At 40.5% G+C, this 13,084-nt stretch overlaps 1 pseudogene; it reads right to left on the bottom strand.

Moving 5' to 3' along the window:
* Nucleotides 1-762: 762 nt before the first annotated feature.
* Nucleotides 763-2,773, bottom strand: LOC145404057 (coatomer subunit delta pseudogene; annotated as a pseudogene).
* Nucleotides 2,774-13,084: the final 10,311 nt, after the last annotated feature.

Below are 13,084 nucleotides of genomic sequence, written 5' to 3'. Positions count from 1 at the left end.
GAATGGAATGAGACAGCATGACTTAAATCAACATAAGGCTGCACTTTAAGTGGCACTGGATGCCCCGCTGCACCACTTCCCTAGCTATTTATTCTGCATGTTACATTATGATATCCATTTGTATGATCTACCTACCTGCTATATAGCCAAACTCCTTAATATAGCAAGGGGTAGCCAAAAACAATCGTCTCTATCCCACCAATCCTCCTGATATTTGGCTGCCCTCCCTCCAACTCACACCTCCCCCTCTCATATACCTCTCCACTCCATTCATTTGTCACATCCTCGGTCTACTCCTCCCACTCTCCCCACCCACCTCACTTACATACACTCTTCTAATCAGTTTGCATGATACTAAATGAAAATTATGTCAATACTTATGCCTTCAATCTCATATTCCATATTCAATTCACAATTTAGCTTAGGACTGATCCCTAATACTGGCGGGGCTCATGACAAGTATACCAACTCCTTCCAGTTCAGTAAATCTCTTCTAATATCATCATCATCATCATCCAGACCTTCTTTCCCACCCTAGGGCAGGGCGGGGAGTAGCAAAGTCCAGACAACCCAAGGTTGCCCACTCCAACGCGCCACGCTTCCATTCATTCATCATTCAAGCCCCCGGAATCCTGGTTCTATCTGATACGTCAAAAACATTCACCACACTCTGTAGCTTCACACAGAAGTATCCGGCATTTTTTTTACGTGAAAGATAACATGCAAGAGATTGTAAAGGTGTAAAAGGCAAAGTAAATAACTATCGAAGAGGTGCAATGAAGCCTCCTATGCCACTCATAATACACCCTCTATCCCTACAAACCAATCTTGGTAAAGGAAGCAGTCTCATTCTCTAATCCATCTTGTAGGCATCAGCTTTCACATGTATCATCTCTAAATGGCTTTGGAGATATTGTAACATCTTTGTACCTTCTCTAAATGGCTTTGAGATTTTGTGACACCTTTTTTTAAGTGATTTAGCCCACATATTACAACTTAATATTCTCTTGTAAGTTACTGATGCAAACCATTAATAATAAAATGATATAACACAAAATACTGTATAATGTTAATGCATTATTATGCAAAACAATTGCTTAGGAAGAGATGCTTCAAAACCTCCTGTGCCACCTAGAGTAAGTTTCCTGTTCTTATAAACCAGGGTCTTGGTAAAGGAAGCAGCCTTGTGTTTCTAATCAGTCTCATAGACATTAGTTTTCAGATGGGTTTCCTGAGATAATGTGATCGGTGCTTCGTCTGAAGTGCTCACAACGCCCACCACCTTGAGATCACAGTAGGATTGATTGGATTTGAAGCTAACTTCGATAGGGAAGAAATTGTCGGGTACGCCTCTAGCAGTGAAGTCCATGGCAGTAGTGGGGGCAGTCTTGTCAATGACAAGGATTCTCCGGATCAGTGAACAGTGCACCCGGTCGTATTCATGCTCGCCCTCACATTCATTGATGATCGGGGAGGGTGAGCCAGGTGCCAGAGGAATAACTATGGTCACTTCATTCAGCTCCATGTTGGGGATCTCCAGGTTGTATTCTGTGTTGATGTCGCAGCTGCCTGAGCCATTCTCCTGAGGCCAGCAGTTGATAGAAAGTGGAGCATGGGAGTCATCAGAGGTCTGGAATTGCCACTTCAGCACACCAATATCAGTGTTGTGTGGAAATGGTTTATTGGACAGCTTCATGCTAATCTGGCCTCGAGAAATCCAAAGGTCACAGTCTACATTGGGGTGAGTCTGTAGCTGGATGGCACGTGTGTCTGTGTTCTCAACCTGCACCTTTATAAAGCCGTTGTCAGGGTCTGAGATGCGCAGTTTCAGTATGCCCTGCACCTCCATGTTTTGCAAGCCTCTATCTCGACCAGCACGCACCATTAGGTCCTCTGCCATAACGATGTGCACCGGCTCCAAATCCACTTCTGGCATAGTAACTTCAGCTGTCTTTCCTGGTGGTGAAGTTGAGGACACAACATGTTCACCCTCAGACTCCAGCTGCGTCACAAGGGAGTCCACATCCTTGGGCAGCGTCCACATCCTTGGCCTTGCTGCCCAGTTTCATGGCACGGTTTGGGCCAGCTGGCTTAATGGTTGGAGTGCGAGTCTCCTTTGCTGTGGTTGTAATAGGGTCAGCAGGAGTAGGGAATGACAAACTTCCGCCTCCAAAGCCTCCAGACATGCCAAAACCTCCACTACTGCCACCTCCGCCACCATAACCTCCGGGTCCGCTCTTTATCCCACGCTTTGCCTCCTCATAACGCTTCCTTTGCAACTCCTTCGCTTTTTCCTTTATCTTTGTGCGTACTTCTCCCTCCTGAGTCTCACGGACGACCCAGTAAACCTTCTCTTCATGTGAGTCCATCTCCACAAAGGTACGAATCTGAGCCAAGTTCACGGATTCCCAATAACCAAGAGCCACAATTTCATCAAAGGCGAAAATCAGGTTGAAGGAATTGTCCAGGATCTCACTCTTATCCATGCTGCGGCAGTACTCAGAGATCACTCGAGAGAAAAGTCGAAGCGTCTCCAAGTCCTCAAGAATGTTTGATGCTCTGGTGGTGATGAGCACCATGTAGAGTCTATCAAGTGGCTGGTAGACATAGCGAACTGACTCTGTTTCCACAAAGGTGTGTTGTCGTCCACCCGTCATAGCTTAGGGAAGGCTGCCAGGAGGCCTTCAATGCGTGACTTTATCATTTCCACAAACTGGCGGGATACCAGTGCCTTCCCATTCTTGGTACAAACTGCAGCTGCCAGCAACACCATGATAAATACAGTATATACAGTATATATATATATATATATATATATATATATATATATATAGGTAAGCCCTTAATACTCGCGAACTTTTTTCACGCGATTTCGGTTATCCACGAATTTTTCGTACACTAATTAAAACAAAATTATAGTATTCAAATAAATAATTTAATATACGAGAGAAATAAATAAAATATAAAAATGCCTACCTGCCGCCCGTGTGGATACATATATGTGTGTGTGTGTGTGTGTGTGTGTGTGTGGGAGGTCTACCACGCACCACACAGGCAGTTTGAATCCGACGGTCAAACCATGCATGACTCGCAAATCGTTATTTGTGGCTTATTTTTCTGCCTTCCAGTGATTGCTTGCCTTGTCTGTCAACATGGGGCATAAGCGTAGTGCTAGTGATGCACGTGGTAACACACCAAAACGGACTCGTAAAGTGATGTTGCTGACAGAGAAAGCTAAAGTGTTGGACAAACTTAAGGGAGGAAGGAGGAATGTCGGCGACAATTCTCCGTCAGGATGATTCCCCGTCATTTACATACCAGTTTATTTAGCAAGTACAGTACACTAGTTTTTTACTTATATGAGTTGTAAAATCCCCCTGAAAATTAGTTATTAAAGTATTAATTAATCAATAATAAGTATATATATAGAATGACAGGGAATCGTCCATGTTTTGATGGTGAATTGACTTGATGGTGAATTGTCTCTGAACCGTGTGTTTGGGGTGAGTCAACTGTTCTTACAATAAAGAAGACAGAACGTAGCATATGGGAGTCAGTGAGGGCTAGTGCACCAGATTGTGCTAAAGTGTCTCCACCTACGCCTGTGAACTAGCTCGGAACGTGTTTAGGGTGAATGAGTCAACTGTTTGGACAATAAAGAAGGCAGAATGTAGCATATGGGAGGTAGTGAGGGTTTGTGTACCAGACTGCTGAAGTGTCTCCACCAACGCCTGTGCTTGTCAGGTTTCAGTGTTAAATTTCTTACATTTTTGTTGTTTTTTCATACTTTATGCTAGTTTAAGGTGTATGTAGTGCATAAACAGTATTATTCAGATGTAATATACCTAGTAGACATGCGTAATTGTGCACAGAAGGGCAGAATGTATACGCGAATTTACCACGTACGCGAAGGGTCTGGGAACGTAACCCTCACATGAATTAAGGGCTCACCTGTATATATATGTATATATATATATATATATATATATATATACGGTATATATATATATATATATATATATATATATATATATATATATATATATATATATATATATATATATATATATATATATATATATATATATATATATATATATATATATATATATATATATATATATATATATATATATATATATATATATATATATATATATATATATATATATATATATATATATATATAAATCTATTAATCCCTCCAATATCCGATGTAATACAGTAAAACCTCACTATATCGGACTAATTGGGGGACAAGCCAGTCCGAAAAAAGCGAAAGTCCGATAAAAGCGACATCTGGACTCCTTGGACTTCCTCCTCCTTACACAAAGAGAAGCGCTTGTCATTCATGCATTTATTCTACAGTCTCTCTCTCTCTCTCTCACTGGGCACTTCCATTTTACTTCACATTCGTCACCTTCACCTTCCCATTCATTTAGCCTTTGTTTTCAGTTCACCTTGACATTCACATTCACTTTCTTATTCAGTTCCTTGCTCACTTTCACCTTCATCTTCACACTTACTTTCACTATCACTCATTTTGAGTTTCCATTTCACCTTCACTTGCAATACTACTTTCATGTTTACCTTTAGAATTACTTTCACTCACCTTCACTTTCACCCTCCCTTTTACTTTCATATTCCCCTTCACCTTCACTTTCATTTTCACCTCTCACCTTCACCTTCACTTTCACCTTCACTTTCATTTCACCTCTTTCACCTTCACCTTCACTTTCACTTTCATCTTCACACTCACTTTCATCTTCACTTTCACTTTCACCTTCACTTTTACATTCATTTTCACCTTCACTTTCATCTTAACCATCACTTTCACTTTCACCTTCATTTTCACCCACACTCACCTCACCTTCACTTTCACTTTTGATTTCACTTTCACCTTCACCTTCACTTTCATTTTCACCTCTCTCACCTTCACCTTCACTTCCACCTTCACTTTCACCTTCATCTTCACTTTCACCTTCACTTTCATTTTCACCTCTTTCACCGTCACTTTCACCTTCATCTTCACTTTCACTTTTACATTCATTTTCACCTTCACTTTCATCTTAACCATCACTTTCACATTCACCTTTATTTTCACCCTCACTTTCATCTCACCTTCACTTTTACTTTTGATTTCACTTTCACCTTCCACCTTCACTTTCACTTTTGACTTCATTTTCATCTTCACTTTCACCTTCACCTTCACCATTTTCACATTCACTTTTACTTTCACCTTCACACTACCTTCACTGACCTTCATTTATAAATTCACTTTCGCCTCTCTCCTGAAGAGAGAGAGAGAGAGAGAGAGAGAGAGAGAGAGAGAGAGAGAGGAGGGACCAATGTTATGCTATCGCCCTCATTTGTTTATGGGAAAGGGGACGCCACTTGTCATTCCCGTATTTATTCCCTCTCTCTCTCTCTCTCTCTCTCTCTCTGTTGACTCAGACATTCACATTCACTTCCATGCTATTTCACCTTAACACTTATTTTCATGATTACTTTAATTTTCATTTTCAATTTCACTTTCACCTCTCTCTCTCTCTCTCCCACCTCGGGGAGGAAGAGAAGAATTGGAGGAGAGAGGGAGGAGGGACCGATGTTATGGTATCTCCTCCGTTTGTTTGTTTAGTCATTATTCCAAGAGGCTGACTGCTTCTGGCTTTATCGGACTTTTTCTGATGCGTAAGAAATTTGTCCAGTTGGCTCCGCGAGTCCGATAAAAGCGAATTCCGCTATATTGGTCTGTTATAACAAGGTTATACTGTATACAGTAATCCCTATACTATCCGGAAGCCCACTTTCCGGACACCCCACTTCACCCCACTTACCGGACATTGTGGACCTGGACCTTCAGAACCAAAAAAAAAGCCCAAAAAAAGAAAAAAATTCCCCCCAAAAAACAATTGTTTTCCCTCCTATAATTTGAAATTCCTGCACGGCGCCAAACAGCTGTTTACACCATGGCCCCTTCACCCCCTCCTTCCTCCCCCCTCCCCATCAGGGTTACCATTTGGTGATGAATCAGAATAATGCATTACCAAATGGATTTTTCACATGTATGAGGATACACAGAATGGAGATGGTGGATTGTCTGCTGTCTCTGATTAATCTGCTAGCCTACATAATGTGAAAATAATCAACATGCTGTTAATTATAAGGAGAGTGATTACATGTATTTCCACTTGTATATATAATTAGTGAAGAATAATTGCTATCTTTACAAATTTGGTAATGAAAAGTTAAATTTGGTAATGAAAATTGAGGAGTTTGGTAATGTGGCTGTTGCGATCTGGCAACTCTGTTTCCCTGTCACCAACACTCCAACAGTTACTGCTTAACTTCGATATCAAGTGGCTGCTTATCGCAGTGGATGCCACACATGCTCGTTGTTTTGTGAATAAACAGTGAATAAACTGCAATACCTTGCCAGTAGACCACACGGGAATTTACGGTGTTGTGCAGTGTTAAGAAATTAGAATTTAGAGTGCAAAGGATTAACTATGGAGTGCAAACTGGCGGTTGAAACTGGTGTGGTGCAGTTAACAATGTGCAGTGTTAAACAATTATAACTCACAATGCAAAGAATTACTGTAAGTGCAGCACAACACTGGATTACTGTATGTGCTTCAAGAGCATTTTCACCACTGCCAAAGCCTTAAGGTGGCCACAGACGTGCTGTAAGTACCCTGGCTGAGATACAGTCACTTCTAATTCCTCATTCTTTGGTTCATTTTCATTTTTTTCATGCTTTTATGTCCATTATTGGTGTGAATAGGGTCTTAAATAGGTTTAAATAGATGCTATGCATGTCCGGTAGGGAGTTATTTAGGTGGCTTTCAAAATTAGTCTGGGTTAAGGTTCTTAAGTACCAGTCCAGCAGGCAGGTGCCCACTTTCCGGACGGGACCACTTTCCGGACATGCCTTTGGCTCTATTACATCGGATAGTGGAGAGATTACTGTATATATATATATATATATATATATATATATATATATATATATGTATATGTATATATATATATATATATATATATATATATATATATATATATACAGTAATCACTCTAATATCCGGACGCCCAATATCCGAACATCCCCACTATCCGGACATAAGAATGTTTCATACTGTACTTTTTTCCATACTATACTTACCTCATTTCACTCTTTAATGTCCTTTATTGGTGTGAATAGCGTGTTAGGAGCTATGCATGTGCAGTAGGAAGGTGTTTTTCTGAGTTAGGCTAGGTTAGGGTCCATAAGTACCAGTCCAGGAGCCAGTCACCAGAATGTTTATTATTGTATGAACCTACTTCTAAACCCTCATTTTATGTTTCTTTTGCATTTATTTCATTTTGCATTTATTTCAGTCATTTATGTGCCTTATTGGTGTGATTTGGGTCTTAAATAGGTGCTATGCATGTCCAGAGGGAGTTGTATAGGTGTTTCTCTGAGTTAGGGTCCATAAGTACAAGTCCATAAGCTGGGGCCCAATATCCGGACCTACCTATGGCTCTATTACGTCGGATATTGGAGTGATTACTGTATATATATATATATTACAGATGAACAGAGGAGGGAAAAACAAATATAATAGAAAAGAAATCCATACACCAGATTACAGGTGTCCTCCATTCGTTAAAAAATCTGTAACACTTTGACTTGAACTGCTGTAGGTTGAAGTTTGGTGGGAAACTATTCTGGGGAAGTGAGTTCCAAAGAGATGCAGTTCAGAGAATAAAAGAATTTTGATTGATAGAAGTTTGGCAAAGTAGCAGTGTGACAGTCCTGTCATGAGTGCTACCAGATGACCGTACAGCATGGGAGAAGGCATGGAGAGGTGGCACAATCGATGCAAGTTCGTCTGAGCATTTACCATAAAAGTATCGGTAAAATAATGCAAGGGAGGCAACACTTCTTCTTACCTGTAGTGGAGGTAGTTCATTTGTAATTGCAGGGTTTTAAATAATTCCAACAGTTTTATCCTGAATTTTTTCTAGTTATTGTAGTGCACCCTTTCCACATCTATTCCACAAGGGTGAGCAGTGTTCCAGCTGAGAGTGCACATGACCCTCATAAATTATAGATAGTTGCTTATCAGTGAAGAAGGTATGGACTGTGTACAATAATCCAAGTTTCTTTGACGCGGTTTTAGCAAGTGATCTAACACAAGAGGTCCAGCTGAGAGCACTGTTAAGTGAAACATCGAGAAATTCATACTTTTAGAGGTAGGACTATTAGTATCATTGAAGGTAATGTAGGAGTCAGGCAATATCTGTCTCTTAGTAAATTGTATATATTTGGTTTTACTAGCTGTAAATGAGACAAGGTTATTTTGTCCCCATTCAGTGATCTTAGATAAGTCTTGATTTACGGAGATTGCTGCACTGAGTTGTGAGCTAGAGATATTAAACTTAGTGAATGGGTGTTTAAGTGTGATGGAACTGTTAAGTGTTGAGTTGTCTGCATTTGAGTGATTGGGGTTATGGGTGATAGATAAGAAAGCACTAATATGAGTTAGGAATAGGGTTGGAGCCAACACTGAGCCTTGTGGCATGCTAGCATTAATTGAGTGGAAGTTGAAGTATACATCTACTTTTACACCTATTTGTCTGTCACTGAGATATTAGGAAATCAGTGGAACAAAAGATGATAGGCCATAGCAAAGGAGTTTTGATGACAGGGAACAGTGCCACACCTTGTCAAAAGCTTTAGAAATATCATGGGCAAATGCATGGGTTTCTCAGTGTTGGTCAGTTGGCTGATGGATGTATGGGTCGAGAGCTTGAGTATGTATCAAAAACGATACAGTACTGTCTCTCACTAATTAAGTTGGATTCAAGATGTTTAACAATATGCATATTAATTACAATCTCAAATATTTTACTAAGAGCATATGTAATAGCTGTTGGTCTGTAATCAGAGGGGCCAAAGGAACTTCCTTTCTTTGGGACTGGGTGGATGTTGGCTTCTTTCTAAGAATTAGGGAATGAAAAAGTACAGGTGCATAGTCTGAACAATTTAGCTAGAACAGGAGCAGGTTCTGGGGAACACTTTTTCAAAATGATTGGAGGAATTCCATCTGGACCTGGAGCTTTGTTGGTTGGTAAATTGACTAGGATGGATTATAAGTATCTAGAGTTTGTCACAAGTTGAGCAGTTTCTGGAGAGTCGAGTTCTAGTCCACGGACATTCTAGCTACCTTCCTCTAAGGTATAATTTGTGACAAACGTACTAGCAAGGATGTTCGCTTTTCCTCTTATGTCATTTATAATGTTTCTGTCTGAAGATCTTAATGGAGGAATGGATGATGGCTTCTTTGTTCTTGAAACAATTGAGAGTTGACCAGAATATTCAATTGTCAGTAGGATTATTTAGTAGTCTGGATGCTTGGTTGTCAGGAAAGTTTGATTTAGTGAGATTTATTACTGCATTTGCATGGCTTCTCGCATTTTAAATTGATTGAGGGATTCAGATTCTTTTGATTTTAAGTAAAAGTTATATGCACCAGTTTCTTTAGCAGAATGGGCTGAAAACTGAAGCCACCTATATGGGTAAGGGCATGCAGGGAAATAGGGAAGTTAGTAGCAGGAAAGTATAGTAAGTTCATTGATAAATGCAGTACTTCAAAAAAATTTCCTCCAAAGATTGACCATTACAATCTCATGTCGGTTTTTTCAGGAGTTGGAGACTAAAGAAAATGAGGAAGACCAAGGTTCAGGGAGTGAAGTAGGTGAAGATGAACCAGGCTTGGGAGAAGGTGGTTTCAGCATACTAACAGAATCAGCCTTCCTGTATGTGCCATCTGTATTGCGTAATATCCCCTGTGACTCCCCAACACATGTACGAGACTATGGCACACTGTCTCGTGATGTATGTTATGAGACAGAGGTGAAGAGCAAGAGGAAGAACTCAGGCTCAGAGCATAGCGAAGAATTAGATCCAGATCAGGTGAGCTTTGGATAGCCACATGGATGCCAAGTATAGCAGGCCCTCTTTTTAAGTGGTTATTGTGTCACTAAAATACTGTACAAGTTGAATAGCATAAAATATTCCATAAGAGCCACTGTTTTTTGGCAAGTGTCTAAAACAGTAAAAAAAAAAAAATCTCCCAAATTCTCCCTGTTGATCCTCAAAAAATTTTTACCCCCAGTTGCAAACATAATGTACATTTAAGTAAGGACCCAAACTCCCTATCCCTGGCATTGTTTGTTTACATCATCCTTACAACATCCTGTCTTCCCTGCCTCTGTTCCTCCCCCCACTCATTCACCTTCCATTGGTCTGTCCCCTTCCTCTCCCTCCATCCTTCCATTCCCTTATCAGTTGAGGTCATTGTTTACATTATAATAAACAGGGGATAGTACTGTAGATCTTCCTCCAGGGAAGCAAGGGTTTTATTTGCATCATCTCCCTCCCTGTCCTTGTCACTACGTTTGGACCATTGTTGACAACACAGGTAGAAGATAATGTAGCTTCAACTCAAGACAGGCCAGGGTTTCATTTGCTTGATCTCCCTCCCTCTCCTTATGTCATTACTGCCCTTCCCCTTTTTCCTCCCCCCTCCCCCTCTCTCTCTCTCTCTCTCTCTTTCTCTTTCTCTCACGTAATTATGAGGAAAGCTCACAGAGCAGGTAAGAAATAAAGGAGATACTAAAAAAAATTACAAGATAAAAAATTAGGAGCTTAAGGAATGAAGTTGCAGAAGGTCAGAAGGAAATTGACAAAATAAAGGATGAAATCAGGAGTGTGAAGACTCAATCAGACCCTGAAAAAGGTCAGATCCCCACCCATCACTGTAGCAAGGGGAGGAGCAGTAATTTCTCAGCAAGATTCCATTATAAGTGAAAGCATGACTCTGGTTTCAGTTGAAGACCTTAACGGCTTATAAAAATGGGAAACAGTATGCAGAAGAAGGGGAAACACCAATCTCAAGAAACCTAAAATTGGATTGAGCATCTCAAATAGATTCAGGGCCTTTGCATAAGTAGAAAGGAGAGAACCTGAAAGACTGAATGCAAAAGGGAAAAAAGCTGAAAGACTCAGAAGAAACAGGCATTGAAGGCTAAAAGACAAATTAAACATGAGAAGATTCTCTCATGGATGCCAAGGAAACCCAGACATTCCTGATAGGTGATTTGCTGGCCATGAGGACAGGAGTCTCATTTTGGAAAGTTTCACAGCAGTAACAAGAAGGTAAGGACCTTTCCAGGCGCTTGAACAATGAAAATTGCTAGAAACATAGAGAAGATCTGGGTTTAGGAAAATTGGACTGCATTAGTTGCCCAGGTTTGTGACAACAACCTCTTTCTCAGGAACAACAATGTTGGTGCCTCAGAAAAGATTATAGGCGATGCCATGACTCCCACTGATGAGATAAAGCTCAAGACACAATATGGTATGGTAACTAACATATTGCCAAGGATTCCTGATGGTAATTATACCACCAGTAAAGCAATAGGCATAAAGTCCATAGTATGGTAACTAATATTTTGCCAAGAATGCCTGCTGGTAATTATAAACCAGTAAAGCAATAGGCATAAATTCCAGGTTAGCTGACATGCATCCTGTGATGAGTAAAGTTTGTTGACCCATTTCACAAGTTCTGTGGATGACAAAAATTTTACTATCATGATTTACATCTAAGTGACAGTGGGAAAGCTCACACTGGTGACTTCCTCAATCAACATCTCTTTAGTTTGGTGAGGTGGGACTATGACATCTTGGCAACCTGTGTCATGGGGTTTTTTAGATAAATGCAATATTAAAGAATAATTCTCAGTAATACTGAGAACAGGACAATGAATTGTCTTATGAAACACAAGCAATGATTACTTTATGTTGGCTTGCTTCGCCGATTCTCTAAGAACGAGAATTTATAAACCTTCTCAACAGTACACAGCAGAGACTAATTACTCACAAATGCTGTTTATTAGTACTGTTGGCCTCTAGAGAAAGTGACATCACCCCTGACAATCAATAACTAATGCTATTAATGATATCAGATTCTTGCTGATGCATTAACTCCTAGATGGCACAACGGATTTTAAGCTTAATACAACAAGACTGGCCTAAGTACCAGTTATGAATAGCAAAGCGTTTATGCAAGCTAGGAGCTATAAGGGAAATAAACTTGATATGGAAAATAAACCACGAATTTACATTACATTAAGCTCGAGAAAAAGAAGTTAAATTTATTGATTACAAAGTAATGAATTTACGTTACATTTCAAAATTAATTCAAACTGAGGAGATCGCACTCACTCGCTCACTCAAAAGCTAACTCTTAAACCTAGGAAAATACGAAAAGAAAATACTGGTCAGGAAAGTGGACAAAGCGGATGACTGGGCATCGTTACTGGAAGGACACTGCACTCGCTGTCTCTCGCCAATCACAGCTAAGTGGGAATACGGCGGCGGTGGGAACTGCTTCGCAGGAAGGACTCTGCCACACACTACCTGCTTCCGCGTCGTTCAAACCTTGACTGACTTCGAATCATGGGAAAGAGGCAAATGTCCAGCCGCATTACTAATGGCTAGAATGAGCGAAACACGCCCACAATAAATCGCTCAGCGGAAGTGCTAATGTCTTGCACAAAGACAATCATTTATGGCACACTGAAAAATTGCCTGAAAAACACTCCCGGCCAGGTGAGCGGTTAACTGAACTATAAACACTGGGACCCCACTAGAGTTCGTGGTTTCCCACCAAATGATGTCACGAGCCGCCTCGTGACAACCTGTCCACCACAGAGGCAGCAGACCGCAACAGATTCCCCTACAGTCAAAGAAATGACCTAAAAAAGATAGGTTCCTTCTTTAGAAAGTACAGAATGTTTTTCACCATGGTTAGAAGATCCTTCAAGAAAGCTAGGTGTCTCTCTGTCACTGGAGGACTCTGCCTCATTGGAAGACTGACACATAGCAGCTAGCTGACTCTGAACCCCAGAGAAGCAGTTGTGTTCCTCAAGTTGGGGAACCACAGCAGCTGAATCTTTCTCTGACAGCAAGTAAGAAACTGGCCCAAGACTGAAAGAAGTGCCTCCAGGAAAATAAGGACAGCTGAGGGGTTCCAGG

The sequence above is a fragment of the Coenobita brevimanus genome, chromosome 62 (genome assembly GCF_032717465.1).
Source record: "Coenobita brevimanus isolate Jiangsu-jjx chromosome 62, ASM3271746v2, whole genome shotgun sequence".
Taxonomy (NCBI): domain Eukaryota; kingdom Metazoa; phylum Arthropoda; class Malacostraca; order Decapoda; family Coenobitidae; genus Coenobita; species Coenobita brevimanus.
Note: the sequence above shows the minus strand (reverse complement) of the source record. Positions and strands in the feature narration are given on the sequence as shown.